The sequence below is a fragment of the Scyliorhinus canicula genome, chromosome 17, assembly GCF_902713615.1.
Source record: "Scyliorhinus canicula chromosome 17, sScyCan1.1, whole genome shotgun sequence".
In the NCBI taxonomy this organism is placed as follows: domain Eukaryota; kingdom Metazoa; phylum Chordata; class Chondrichthyes; order Carcharhiniformes; family Scyliorhinidae; genus Scyliorhinus; species Scyliorhinus canicula.
Window position 1 is genome coordinate 51509127 of NC_052162.1, and position 15099 is coordinate 51524225.

General features: G+C 45.9%; 1 protein-coding gene across 3 annotated transcripts in view; it reads right to left on the reverse strand.

The window, feature by feature from the left end:
* The window catches only part of frmpd3 (FERM and PDZ domain containing 3), a 648120-nt gene that overhangs the window by 319225 nt on the left and 313796 nt on the right, over positions 1 to 15099 (reverse strand). The gene's annotated exons all lie outside the window — the stretch shown is intronic.

Here is a 15099-nt window from a genome sequence, read left to right on the forward strand (position 1 = left end):
TTGGACTTCGGCCCATCGGCCAGCTGAGAATCGCTGCTCGCCGTAAAAAAACGGCGGCAGTGATTCGTGTCAGGAGTCGGGCATGGGGGGGGGGGGGGGGAGAATAGCGGGAGGGCGTCAGACTAGCGTGGCCGTAAAAATTTACGACCCCCGCTATTCTCCGCACCGTCGTGAGTGCGGAGAATTGCGCCCATTGTTTCTATCTAGTCTTGGTTCTCGTTTATGCATTTATAGAATAATTTTCTTCACTAAAATGTTGTTTGTTTTCTTTTGACTGCTTCATTTCTTCATCACTATTGTTCTCTTATTCAATGGTTCTTTATTGTTTAGTAGTGATCCAATCCAGTCCTTAGGATGCTCTGGTACAGAACAGAATATGTGCGGAGAGGAACAAAATGACAACCTGCAATGTTCAGAGTAAATGTGTCATTGCAATATTACTCTGAGAATCTCATTCATCAGAACTAGAGCTTCCCTGCTATTTAGTTCAGAAGGCTAATATTGATAAATGAGAGACCTTTTCCCTGACTTTAACTCAGATGGTATCTAAGGTGAGCCTCAAAACTTCACCTCATCAGTGTGAGATATAGGTGATTTTAGCTCCTCGGCCCCATTTGCAATAACCCTGGCCAGCTTGAAACTGGTGGAAAACAGCGGATATCTGCTTGACTGAGGTTGTGGCAGAACACTGCTGGTGTGTACCAAAGAACTGAAGCTGGATTCTCCGATCGGGTAGTCTAAGTTCTCCTGCCAGAGTAGAATCATTCCTGGTCTGCGCTGGTGCTAGGCGCGGTGCCCAGGAGCGGTTCCACCTCCCTTGCCATGCAAATTTATGCATGGCAGGCAGCTCAAGGGATTCAATTAGGAATCCTGCCTACGAATTGCAGACGTGCGGCCTGATGCCGAGGTGCGATGGTTGGCCCCCCTCCCCGACACAACACAAATCCTGCCCCTCACGACCCCCACTGACAAGTAGGGGAATCCTTCCCCCCGCACCATGGAATTATGGGTCACCTCCCCCACAGCACACACGCATGAGGGTGGCCAGACGGCCCCACCAGAGACTCCAAAAAAGACCCAAAAGACCCCTTCCATGAGACCCCCAAAAGAGATCCCCTCCCATCAGAGACCTCTGCCTGAAAGCTGAAGAGCGGCTCAGGCAGTAGGTTCCAAAATCACTGCATTTTCACTTACCATTTCCAAATATCTGCTGCCTCAGATACACTAGAGACAAATGCTTGGTGGATTGTTTATTTATCTTTCCCTTACCCTGCTTGGATGCAAACCACATGATTATAAACACTCTTGCTATGATTGGCAGCCCCTCGCCACATCAAAGGCAGATAAGTGCTTTGAGTTCCTCTTTTTCACAGCAGGAAGCATTTAGTTGTGGGCAGGATTGTGGGAATGAGACTTCAATGGACTTTGAGGGACACCCACGTTAAATACTTACCACCTTGACCCTCTGGAGGGTCCACCATGTCAGGGCCACGTTTAAAATACTTGCACCAATCCAAGCCGCGGGAATCCCGGCCGAGAGGGCCGGAGCATCACGAGCATGTGGAGGATCGGGCTTTCAGCCCGTTAATCAGATTCAAACGTGATCAAATGACCCATTTATATGCTCCCGCCAGTACGGGGCATGTAGCTTGCTGCTGCCACCAGCAGGGGACCAATCGGAATGCAGCACCATTCCCATTTTTAGCCCGACGCTCGATTCTCTGACAGATCAGTGACCCTGCTCCCGGTGACAGGTGGTAGAGATTCTACCCCATGGTTTCCCAATACTTGGCTTTGCCACAGGCAGTGGAATAAAAGCTATCATTGTTGTGAGAAGGGGGGGGGGGGGGGTAGGTAGCCTGGGACAGGCACAAACGTTCCTTTTGGGACTGGGGGATTTATTCAGTTAGCACAATGCATATCACTTTTTCCCTTCAGAATGACAAGATGAAAATAGTAATCTCAAGGAATTGGCCTTGGTAACAGCTAAAATACCTTGAGTAAAGAAATACAGCGGCTATACCTTACAAGAGGGTGCTTAAAAATAAATCCGAGCACTCTCCTAGCGATAGAGGCAAACCTAGATCCGCAATGAAAAGCTCTACACTCAGAGCTATCTATAAATACAAATGATTTGCTAGTTTCCTTGAATTTCTTAAATAAGGATTGGCAACTAACAGGTGCAAGAGTTGGCAATTTCTCAAGTTTGGTTTTAATTGTGTCAGATTTCACAACTTCCTTCATCGGAATTAAAAGCAAAACTATCGTCCTGGGAGGAGTTTAGTTTATTACCCATGGGAAGAGGTGCAGTTAGCAAAGCTTTATGATAGGAGTAAGTACATTGTTGGCAATTACACCGCAGGTGTTAAATTGTATATTTATCGTCTATTAATTGTATGCAGGTGGTAGGCATTTACTGAGGATTCACTTGAGCACATTTAAAGAGACAGTTATCGAACAGTTTGAAGATCCAAATTTGGGATGCTTAACTCGATAAATAAATGCAGAACTGAGTAAATACTGCAGCACTATCCTTCAACTGGCTGACTGGAGATTAGCAACAGGGTCCCTTTTTTGCTTTCGCTTTTGTTATTCTGGATGGCTTGGAAATAAAAACAACTAGTGTGTACCTTTCTGTCTGGATGTAAGCTACCTCGATGCATCGTTTACCCACATCCGAAAGAAGCATTTTGACCTTTGCTTTGTTTGAGGCATTTGGCCCGCTCTCCAAGAAAGGCAAACTAGGCCCAATCAAAAAGGTACGTCGCTCATCTAAATGTCAAAGTGGGAAGAGCAGTACAGTTCCATCTGGCCCCACATTAAAGAATCCTATCGCCTGTCTCCCTTGCCCCAAACCCCCAATCTCTTTCCACCAACTCCTGCAGTGGCCACACAAAACCCCATGATTCCTGGGCAAAATAACTGGATTTGATACCTCAGATCCTCTTACCTGGCATCAGAGTGTCCCAAGCTTATATTCTCTTCATCAATAGGCTATTCTTGTTTTTCCAACTCTACTGAAAAACAGCCCAAGGCACAGCAAGTCTCAGACTTCACCAGTCAGTTCAAATTGGTATGATCTCCACCCAAAAATGTGCACAGACTGAATTTCTGGGCTTAAAGGTCTAAAACTATTATAATCCCTGGGTCATGCTATCATTTAATCAGATACAGGATGGAGAAAAGTCGCAGACTGAAGGAGGAGATGTCAGGTCAACTGATGTGTCATTGATGATGCTGAACCTAAAGTCTTATCGAAGATTAAAAAAACAAAAACCTGTGACAATGACTTGCTCCCAATGGAAAAATTAAACAGTTGAAAATACAGAGCAGGTTGCCTTGATACCTATGATGAAGTTCATGCCAGTTAGCAGCACAAACCTCCTGTTTTCAAACACTGCCAGGATGGAAAACCCCGGGCAGAAAATCTGCAGAACTGCCACAGTATAAGGACTCTATCCCAGAATTCCCACCTCCCTGCACAACACTGCATGAGAATAGACTCTCAAGCCCAAAGTTATTGTTTTATCAATGAATGCAATAATTTCTCAAATTATTTGAAATTATTATGAAAATTATAGAAGATTCTATGAACATTTTCAATTGACTATGAACATTTTCAATTGACCAGGGCACCAGGGTAGTACAAGTGAATAGCACTGTGGCTTCACAGCGCCAGGGTCCCAGTTTTGATATCTCGCTGTCTGTGAGGAGTCTGCACGTTCTCCCAGTGTCTGCGTGGGTTTTTTCCGGGTGCTCCGGTTTCCTCCCACAGACCAAAGACGTGCAGGTTAGGTGGATTGTCCATGCTAAATTGCCCTTGGTGTCCAACAGGGTTAGGTGGGGTTATTGGGTTACGGGGATAAGTGAGGACTTAAGTGGGTCGGTGCAGACTCGATGGGCTGAATGGCCTCCTTTTGCACTGTATGTTCAATGACAATGTCTGACCTTGGAATGTTGTTACTTCCTAACGTCCTTTTAAGGCCATAACGTGGCACAAGCCAATCCAAGAAAGGCTTGAATGCAATAGGCCTTTCAGCCCATTTGTTTTCATCCTCCTAGAATATCAATTCTACTGAGGAGTTGTGTGATACACTTTCACTGAAGTAAAGGCAGTTTTTGCCTTGGGTTAATGTTACTCTATTTTTTACAGTTAAAAAATCTATAAGGGCATTTCTGCCAAGTTCTTTACTTGTGTGTTCTGTCTAAGTGAGTGCTTTTCGGGCATTTTTTGTAAGACTGTTTGGGCGGGATTCTCAGACTCCCGCCAGGTCGGAGAATCGGCGGGAGTCGGCATGAATCTCGCCCCTGCCTCCTCTGAATTCTCCTGCTCCCCCAAAAAACGCCCCGGCGTGAATCGCGCCGCCCGCCTCGGAGAATGGCCGGCGGGACCCAGATCCGTGGGTGGCCTCCGGGGTTCTCGGGGGCGCGGGGGGATCTGGCCCCAGGAGGTGCCCCCACAGTGGCCTGGCCCGCGATCGGGGCCCACCGATCCGCGGGCGGGCCTGTGTCGTGTGGGCACTCTATTCTTCCGCACCGGCGGCTGTAGCAGCCCGCCATTGCCGGTGCGGAAACAAAGCCCTCTGCGCATGTATGGGGATGACGCCAGCACACGCTGGTGCTCCTGCGCATGCGCCAACTCACGCCGGCTGGCGGAGGCCCTTTGCCGCCGGTTGTCGTGGTGCCAAGCCCCTTTCCCGCTGGCCGGCGGGGTGCAAACTACTCCAGGGCGGGACTAGCCCCTGAAGGAGCAGAGGATTCTGCACCTTTGAGGCGGCCCGAAGCCGGAGTGGTTCACACCACTCCTCGGCACCGGGAACCCCCGCCCCATCGGGTAGGGGACAATCCCGCCCTTTAACTCTGTAACTTTAGTCTTGTGTGCTAAAGCCTTTGTTTTCAGTTCATTCATTAATCTTTTAATTTTTTAAATTCCAAAGGTGTCACTGGAGTTTTTTTCTTCTGGGAACAGTAGCTATTTCTCCTTGTTTTTAAAATACAAAATAATGTTCTGATCAGTAGGGCAAGTTTTCCTTTGGGATTTGACTTGTTCAGTACATGCTCTAAGTGACCAGGAGACTCTTCCACTCTCATCGCCTACCTTAGACATATTGGAAGAATCTGTAGCTTGCTAATTAATTTGTTTCGCCTCATTATGAACATCCATAATCATCAAGATCCAGAGTAGGATTTGAACCCAGAGCTTCTGGCTCAGAGATTGTACCTTAAAACATTTTTACTGCAGACACATTACAATACCTAGCTGTTTTTTACACGTGTCCTATATACTACCCATGACTATTATTCCTGGCAACTGGTTCCAATTCTTGATTATCTTCAATTTTCTCCATGGACAAGATTTTAACTAACCTCCTCACTTGTACAAAGTTTAAATATTTGCTTTTTATTCGTACCCTTTTGGTTAAAATGCTCCTCCTGGTTTCCCTTGAAGACTTGATTCATTCAATCTTCTCCTGGTTAGCCTTCCATCTTCCACCCGACATAAATAACTTCTATTGACCCATGTGCTCACTGACTACATTGGTTCCCGCTTTGGCAATACCTTGATTTTAAATGTATAATGTTTGTTTTCAAATTCTTCCTTGCCTCTACATAAATCTGTAATTACTCCCAACCCGACAACCCTCTGCGATCTCCATATTTCTCCAATTCTAGCCTCACGTATTCCCAATTTTAACTACTTCCACATTTGGCGGCAATGCCTTCAGCTGCGGAGGCCCGAAGCTCTGCAATTCCCATCCTAAATATAAACCTTCTCCTGCTCCTCTCCTTTAGGATGGGTGGCTGTCAGAGTTTGTTTAATAATGTTCCTGTGAAGATTCTTTGAACATTTTACCATATTAATCATGGTATATAAATGCGACTTGCTGTTGTTATTCTTAATCCTATTTTCCTCATTTTTAATTTCTGTCCTTTAGTATTTGAAACCAGATCATAATGTACAATTAATGTGGATTGTTTTTGTCATTGCCCTTCATCTTTTCTGAGTTTGGTTTGTTCAGGAAGTGGGATCACTTTCAATTTGGAGATATAAAAGGGTCAGTTAAAAATGGATTGAGTGACTTAACAAATGGCTTTCCACTTTGATGTGACCAACAACAATTTGAAATATCAATCATCAAGGGCATTTCCCCCAACACCCTGCCTTGCCGAAGTCAGCGGGGTCTTCCTTAAATACACAGACTGGGGTTTGATAGCATAATGAGGACTGATTGTAGTATTAACCTCAGTGCTCCATTGCCCAGTCTTCCCTTCCTTTCCCCTGAAAGCAATCTTCTTTGAAACTCACTCTTGATCATTTACCATATGTTGGGAACTGTTCTGACTGGTTCCTGGTGGCAGTCTCCTGCTGTCCTATTTTAACAGCATTCCACTAACTTCTGAATTTTTATAGACAGCAAACAATATGCTAATGATGTCTTGCTATTAAAAGTGGCTGAGGCATTCCAAGACCAGTCGGTTGCCCTACTAGGCCATGTTTCTACTCAGGATCTAAAACTGACCTCCTCAGCCATGAGGGTACTGTTTGTGATTGTATTACATTCCCTTACCTGTTATTTTCAGGATACTAGTCTATTCAAATATATGGTGTGAAGATGCCGGCATTGGACTGGGGTGGGCACAGTAAGAAGTTATACAACATCAGGTTAAAATCCAACAGATTTGTTTGGAATCACTAGCTTTCAGAGCATGGCTCCTTCAGGTGAGTCCAAAATATATGGATTATTGTCTCCATTATAGTAGGCAATTGAATAATTTCAATAAAGTGATAAGTTCTTACACTAACATTGCAAACACTCACTTGCAGTCCTTTTTTTTGGACGTCGTTATTTAGGATTCACTTGAGCTGACATTCAGCCAGGTCTTGTATGAATTACTTCTATATCTTCACTATTTGATTATATGCTCTCCTCTCTTAATTAATTCTTTCCCCATCATTACTGCAGAACTCCTTACTTCTCATCATTTTCAAGCTTTCAAAACATTTTCAAAGAATTTTCCTGATACTATTGTCTATATATTTGGTAAACCATGAAGCATCCTCCTCGAAACTGTCGTAGATCTTCAAATTCTGCTGCAGAACGTGATTTACCACATACTAGTAAATGATCTCCCAATCACATGTTAATTTGCATATCAGAAACTCACTAACATTATTCAAATTGTACTGACTCTAGAAATGTGTTCAGGCTCAATGAACAATAATTGAAGTCAATGTGATTTTCACACCATTCCATTGCGGGTTGGACTTGCACTCAATTGTAAAATTACACTGGCAAGATCCAGCAGAGGTTCAATGTTGCCCTTTATGCTAAGTACTTCAATTTGATAAGTATTTATCTTTGATGATAACTGGCAGTACCGAGACATTGCATTACTGTCTCCTTCTCCCAGGACAAGAATGTTAAAATTCAGAGCTAATGCTCAGCGGGAAAATGTAATGAATGGAAATATACCAGGTGGGAGGAGCCCTAGGTCAGTTCTGCTGTTTGTACTGAATTAGCTTATCTCGGGAAGTGGCAGTATAGCAATGTCGGAAATTACCTCATTATCCTTGAACTAGTGAAGGAAAATTATCGACAAAAGTTTCCTTTTAGTATCCCACGAATCCTGCTGAAAAACGTAGAGGTGTGAAAATGTACTGAGGACAGTGCAGGCCTGGCTATGGTGGCTCCCATGGTTCAATGCTTATGTGTGAAGAATTGCCACTTGCCAAAGTACTAAAGGGTTTTAAATTCCTGAGGCATTGGGGGAGGTGGGGCCTGTAGGAGCCAGGCAGCGTGCACCCCAACAGGGCCAGAGTCAGTATTAACATGGCGAGGTTTGCTAGTGCTGTTGGCAAAGATTTAATCTAGCTTGGCAGGGCGATGGGAACTTGCACATAGATTCTAAAGGGAGAGAAGCAAAACTGGAAATTGCATGTAGAAAATTAGTAGATGAATGTGAAAGGCAGAGAAACAAAGGCTAGAAAATAGAGCAAAAGGAGTTTGGCGGTGCTCGATGGCACATACTTCAATGCAAAGAGTCTAGTGAATATGGCAGGTAAGCTGGGGACGCAGATAGACACTAGAAAGTATGACATCCTAGCTATTACTGAAATATGGTCTTAAGAAGGGTAGGAATAGCAGCTCAACATGCTTGCTTACGGTGTAATAGAGAGGGGATACAGAACGAGGGTAAGGATTACAATATTGGTTAAAGAAATAACTACAACTGTGAAGAGGGATAATATGCTTAAGGATTATCAAAGAAGACCATATGGGATGAACTGAAGAATGAAAAAGGGACAATCACCCTCCTGGGAGGGCGCTATAGCCCTCCAAAGAATCAGAGGGAGATAGAAGAGGAAATATGTAGGTAAGTTATAGAGAGGTGTAAAAACAGTAGTAATCAAATTCAACTATCCCAATACTAACCTGGATACAATCAGTGTTGAAGTGTGGAAAGCACAGAATTCTTAAAATGCGTTCCGGCGAAATTTTAGCCTATACGTAGCAAGGTCACAAAGAAAGGAGACAGCTTTGGACTTAGAGGACTTGATGGAAGAGGTATCAGTGAGAAAGCATTTTGGTGGGAGTGATCATAATTCATTCAGAATTAATGCAGTAATGGGAAAGGACAAAGATAAAACCTCTCTACGATGTTGGACAACATTAATTAAAAAATTTTTTTTTAGAGTACCCAATTATTTTTTCCAATTAAGGAGCAATTTAGAGTGGCCAATCTACCTATCCTGCACATCTTTGGGTTGTGGGGGTGAAACCCACGCAGACACGGGGAGAATGTGCAAACTCCACACGGACAGTGACCCAGGGCCGGGATTCGAACCCGGGTCCTAAGCGCCGTAGGCAGCAATGCTAACCACTGTGCCACCGTGCTGCCCCAGTTGGACAACATTAATTGATTCTCAATTCTATCAAAGTTATCCCACCAAAGGGCCTCTGATCTTAACTCAGGGCTCTTTCCTATCATATACTATTTGACGATCAGATTTTATGCCTATCATATCCTATTTTACTATCAGGTTTTATGTATCAATATTTGTGTAACCTAGCCTATGTAATTTGGGCTTTCCAAGTCCATTCAAGTGCACCGTCGGGCTGCTATTCCAAACCCAAGCCTACCATTTCACTTTTCCTCCTTTAAAAATTTTATTTTGCTTTACCTCTCCTAGACTCCTCTCTTCTATTGTCCTTCCTTTCACTTCTCTACTCCCCTCCCAATTCCCTACCCAACCCTTCAGGACTCCTCAAACTTCCTGCTATCTGGCTCCCCCTCCCTGTTGGATAAGCCAACAATGTCCCTCTGTGTCTCTCTTGCAGCTTCCATCGGATTCATCAAGACACTTGGTGTTGGCTCAGTACCAGCAGCAACCTCAACCTCGTCACTCTCGTCAACCTTGTCAATCAGTGCACCTGCTGGGCACTAATCTTTTCTTTATTCTTTCATGGGATGTGGGCATCGCTGGCATTTGTTGCCCATCACAAATTGCCCTTGAACTGATCTCACTTGGTCATTTCAGAGGGAAGTTAAGCGTTAACCACATTGATATGAGTCTGGAGTTACATGTTAGGCCAGACCAAGTAAGATTTTCTTTCCTAAAATACATCAGGGTACCAGAGGGGTTTTTATATCAATTGATGATAGTTTCATGGTCACTGTTACTGAGACTAGCTTTACATTCCAGATTTGTTAACTGAATTCAAATTCACCAGCTTCCATAGTGGGATTTAAACTCATGTCCCCAGGGCATTAGTCTGGGTCTCTGGGTGGCTAGTCCAGTGACATTACCACTAGACCACCGTGTTGCACATCACAGACAAGGTAATCTCCTTTCTGACCCAATGCACCCCCTACCACTGCTGATTGTGCAATTTTCCAGTGGATCAGCTCTCACCGCATCTCTACATATCTCCCTTCAGAATGTCTGTTAGCTTGTGAATAAGTTCCTTGCTATCCAGTCACCTGGATGATTTCACCAACATCATGGCCTTAATGGAAGCCTGACTGATGGGCGATAACATCTATCCCCTAAATGGAGCCACCCCACATGGTTATATCTTCCACCACTGGACCCGTGAAGACCATTGCAGTGATGGTGTGGCACTTCATAGAATCATAGAATCCCTACGGTGCCGAAGGAGGCAATTTAGCCTATCGAGTCGGTACTGGCCATTGGAAAGAGAACCCTACCTAGGCCCACGCCTCCACAACCCAGTAACCCCATATAATGTTTTGGACACTAAGGGGCAAACTCCACACAGTCACCCGAGGCTGGGATTGAACCTAGGTACCTGGAGCTGTGAGGGAGCAGTACTAAGCACTGTACCACCGTGCCAACCACTTATCATCAAATCTCTCATTGGCCTGATCTGCGTCTTTGGCCTTTTCTCCTTCTTTAAGCATCTCATCCTTCATTTAAAATCACCACCCTCTTACAGCTCTCCCAAGCTTGATGAATATTGTCTCACTGAGACATCTATGTTGTTTTCCTTCCTCAGTCTCTCTGCCAAGTAACTACTTACCCTCGATGAGTTCAACTCACATCACAATTCATCATGCTGTCGCTCCTCTGAAATCACTGGCCTCTTATTCTCCCCAATTCTCCCTCGTGTAAAATGCTGCAACACATATTTCCGATCACCCTTTTGACCTGTCCATTTCATGTGGTCTTGCTAGTTCCAGCGTACTGATCACAGACAATGTCATCTCTAATCACTCCTTTGCCTGATTCTCCACCCACATCCCCTTTTCATGCTCCGAGCCTCCTTCCTTCTGTATCCTCGCCTGAAAAAAAAATTCCCAATCCATTCATAGCTGCACTTTCAAAATCTCAATTGTCACATTCGCGACAACATTTGTTATACAGACCCTGGGAGGGTGGAACAGGATAGCTGGAAGTTGGGTGGGGGGGGGGGGGGAGTTGGGAGGATCAGGGAATGGAGGGTGGGGGAGAGGAAGGAGGGGAATGGGGGAGGAGGTTAATGGGGAGGAAGGAGGAGAATATGGGGATGGAGGTGAATGGAGGAGGAAGGAGAGGTCTGGGGGCAGGAAGGGAGGGAGGGGGAGGGAGGGAGGGGAATGGGGTGGAGGGGGAGGGGGAGGCTGATAGACAAAGCCTTGTCCTGTGAGAATCTGGTGAGGATGAGGGCCTCCCTGATCTTCCAGACATGCTGGACGCTCGCCACTGCCTGTCCTCCATCACCGGCTCCTTCTGGTTCTCCCCGGGTTCATCCTCCATCCCATTCTGATCCACCTCCTCCTCAGGCAAGGCTCCACGTCCTTCCTTTTCCAGAATATCAACTCGCTGCTGTGCCAGGTTGTGGAGGGCACAGCAGACCTCCACAAAGCGGGACACCCTCTGTGGGGTATACTGCAAAACACCACTAGAGCGGTCCAGGCATCAGAACCGTGTTTGGAGTAGTCCGATGCACCGCCCGTGAAGGCCTCTGCACTGGCGTCATCAGCCAGGACCTCAGTGGGTACCCTTTATAATTCAAGAGCCAACCCGCCATCCTGGGGTGGTCCTTGAAGATCAAGTGTCCCAGGATGTAGCTGTCATGCACGCTCCCCGGAAGCGTGCACACACGTGCACGATCTGGAGGGGGTGATCACACACTTGTTGAACATTGAGGGAGCGGAACCCCTTCTTGATGCATGCAAGGCAACATACATGCCATCAATTACCCCCTGGATCTGGCGCACCCCGGCGATGGCAGAGAATCCTGCGGCCCAGGCACCTTGGTGGGTTTGATCCAACTCAAATTTGATATATTCTACTGGCTGGGCATGCAGGGCATTTGAGACCTCACGGATGCATTTGTGGGCTGTAGGTTGTGAAGTGCCACATAGACCCCGCTTAAGCCTTGGAATGAACCGGTGGCATAAAGGTTCAGGACTGCAGTAACATTCACAGCCACCAGGAGTGGGTATCCTCCTCCTCCATGGGGTGGCAAGTCCGTGAAGATATGGCACAGGTCTCTTTGTTGAGACAGAGTCTCTTGCGGCACATGCTGTCCGCCATCTCCTCGAAATACCAACGAAGAGTGTAGACCTTGGGCCATCGCTGCCGTCACCCTCTGGGCTCCTTCTTGGCCTGATGGGTGGCTGGGTCTTCAAGGTGGGTGGTGGGTGACCCCCTGAGTGCGACTGCGCATTTGTGGTACATGTCAATAATTGAAATTTAAATTTAGGTGGCACGATAAAGAAGTTTGCTGATTGGACAAAAATTGTCTGCTAGGTTGGGAAATGCCATTTCCATGGCCAGTGTTGCTACTGATCCGTTGCATTTGTTGGTGAGAAGTTGACCTCTGGGACCAATGGCCATTCCAATCTTTGATCAGTTGCCAAAATGAATTGTTCCTCACCAGCTGTTTGCACTGAAGGAGCAGCTTCTCTGGTTACACATATATGTCTGCAGTTACGATGCTACTGCTGGTCATTCACTTTCACTGTGTCCTATCAAGGTCTACTACTTTACACTGGTCCCAAGTTGTCAAGTGGGCTGACGATTGCTGAGTGCATTGAATGTCTGCACTCTGCTTCTCCAACTCTCAGCTCTGGCAATCGTTTGACAGCTTTATGAAAGTGAAACTTGTCTTTCTGTCGTATTACTTTAGTTTTGCCACTTACTCCTGTTACTAGCGGCTTCAGAAGTTTTTCAGCTGTGTAATTTGTTAGGATCTGTTCAGCAGTCAGTGCTTTGGTGCCATGTTAAACACTGCAAATCTCTCCTGGTACATAGAGCTTTACCAGTCCAAGCTTTTGACTTCTTTCAGCTGCAATGAGAGGATTTAACTTAGTATCTTCTATCTGGGAGTGTCGATATTTTTTCAACTAATTGCATTGAACTCTCAGCTTAGTTTGTCCTCTGAAGTGGGAATCATTTCATCATATATCCTCAAATTTACCTTCACTGGCTTCATTTTCACCATCCTCAGCAACTTCATATAGATCTGCGAAGCTCCTGATGCTGCATATCATAGAATTTACAGTGCAGAAGGAGGCCATTCGGCCCATCGAGTCTGCACCGGCTCTTGGAAAGAGCACCCTACCCAAGGTCAACACCTCCACCCTATCCCCATAACCCAGTAACCCCACCCAACACTAAGGGCAATTTTGGACACTAAGGGCAATTTATCATGTCTAATCCACCTAACCTGCACATCTTTGTGACTGTGGGAGGAAACCGGAGCATCCGGAGGAAACCCATGCACACACGGGGAGGATGTGCAGACTCCGCACAGACAGTGACCCAAGCCGGGAATCGAACCTGGGACCCTGGAGCTGTGAAGCGATTGTGCTATCCACAATACTACCGTGCTGCCCTTAAGATAGCACAGGTGTCCATCTAACACTTCATATTAATTTGATGCTCTCCTTCTGTAGTCATTATTCCAATAGTTACGGGCCATTTTTTACCCTTTGACTTGATGATGCCAACCTGTTTCAGGGTGTAGAGTGATTTATCAGAATTATCGCCCCACATCTCTCCAGCAACCATCTTTATAGGCTCGCTTTTCCTCTGCAAAGTAATTCAGCTTCTTGGAATTAGAGTACTGCTCTCCTCAGGCTGGACCTCCCTTTTTATTGTGGGTCCTCCACACTATTTACATCCCGAACTCTGGCCTTGATTTTGCTGCAGGCCCTTCTGTAAATAGTTCTTCCTTTTCTCCATTTACTTATGGAAAGCCGAAATTGTCTCTTCACACAGTGCAAAGCCTTGTCAGTTCTCCCATCAATATTCTTCAGCTGATGATTAATCAGCGCTTCGGCACATATCAATAGCTCTCTTGAGAGAAAGTTTCTCTTCTCTCAGCAGACGTGCTCTCATGGCGGGATTTCTTGTCTTTTAGTCAATCCCATCTCTGATCTGATCATCCTTCAGTCGCTCAAACTCACAAGATTCAGCTAAATGTCTCAGTGCTGTCACATGCTGATCAATATTCTCCTGCTCTTCCTGGGCTCGAGAGTTAAACATGTCGCGGCACAACCTACCAGCCAGGTCGCGCCCCAATTGGAGGCTTCCTGTAGCCATCTAAGATGGCCACTGGTAACATAAAATGGAAGACTGCAAAGAATACAGGGAAAACGGACATAGTAAAGAGCAAACAGCTTGCAGAAGCAGTCAGCATTGAGACACTTGCAAAAATGGTTTCCCGACAGCTGCAGAGTTCAGGCAGCGCTGTAAATGGGAAAACAGTTTACATATTAATGAGGTGATACCGGGACAATCCCGGGCACAATAGATACACTCAAGTATCAATCGATACTTTCAAAAGCGAAGCAGACACGATGGAGCCAGCGAAACCAGGACAATGAGTCCTAAGAACCGCCCCAGCCATCAAGGAACGACCCTAGGATAGGGGGGTTCAAATCATATCGATTGGGAATAGGCCCAATCGATCCCCAGCTGGTGAGGAAGCCCGCCCCAAGGGGCACGGACCCCCTGGGACCTATAAAAGAGAGATTCCGCACATGGTTCAGTCTCCTGTCTCCGGCCTCCGACTCCAGCCTCCAGACTCCTGTCTTTTACACCAGCCGTCGAGCAGCAGCCATCGATAAGTAAGTGCCAAACGACAATCGCTACCTTGACCCAGGCATTACTTATACCCGTGCCGACCAGTAGTAACAAGAAGTTGCAGACCAGAACGGAACGAAGGCCTTGTTCCCTGACCTTGCCTGTTCCTTCTTAGGTAAGTATTAGTCGTTTAATGGTAGAAGTAAGTTAGTCTTTAGCGTTTGCATGAGTATTTATTATAAGTGTTATAATAAACTCTAACTGTTTGGACTTACTAATTGGTGTATAGCTTTATTGCTTTGAACTTGACCTTGATACTTGTGACGGTGTCTCTTACGGCACCTGGCGACTCCAGAGCATAGAAACGAGAAACAGAGCCAAGCGAGTGTTAAGCACACTTCCTCTGCTGGAGGAGTGTTAAACACACTTACTCAGAGTGAGCAACATTCCCGACAGCCACGATGCCTCGTGGGATCTACCCAAGACCCGCAAGGCGGCGGGATCAGGACCCCACCCACAATGGGCAGGACCAAGCCGTGCTCACCTAAGTAGGCCTTAAA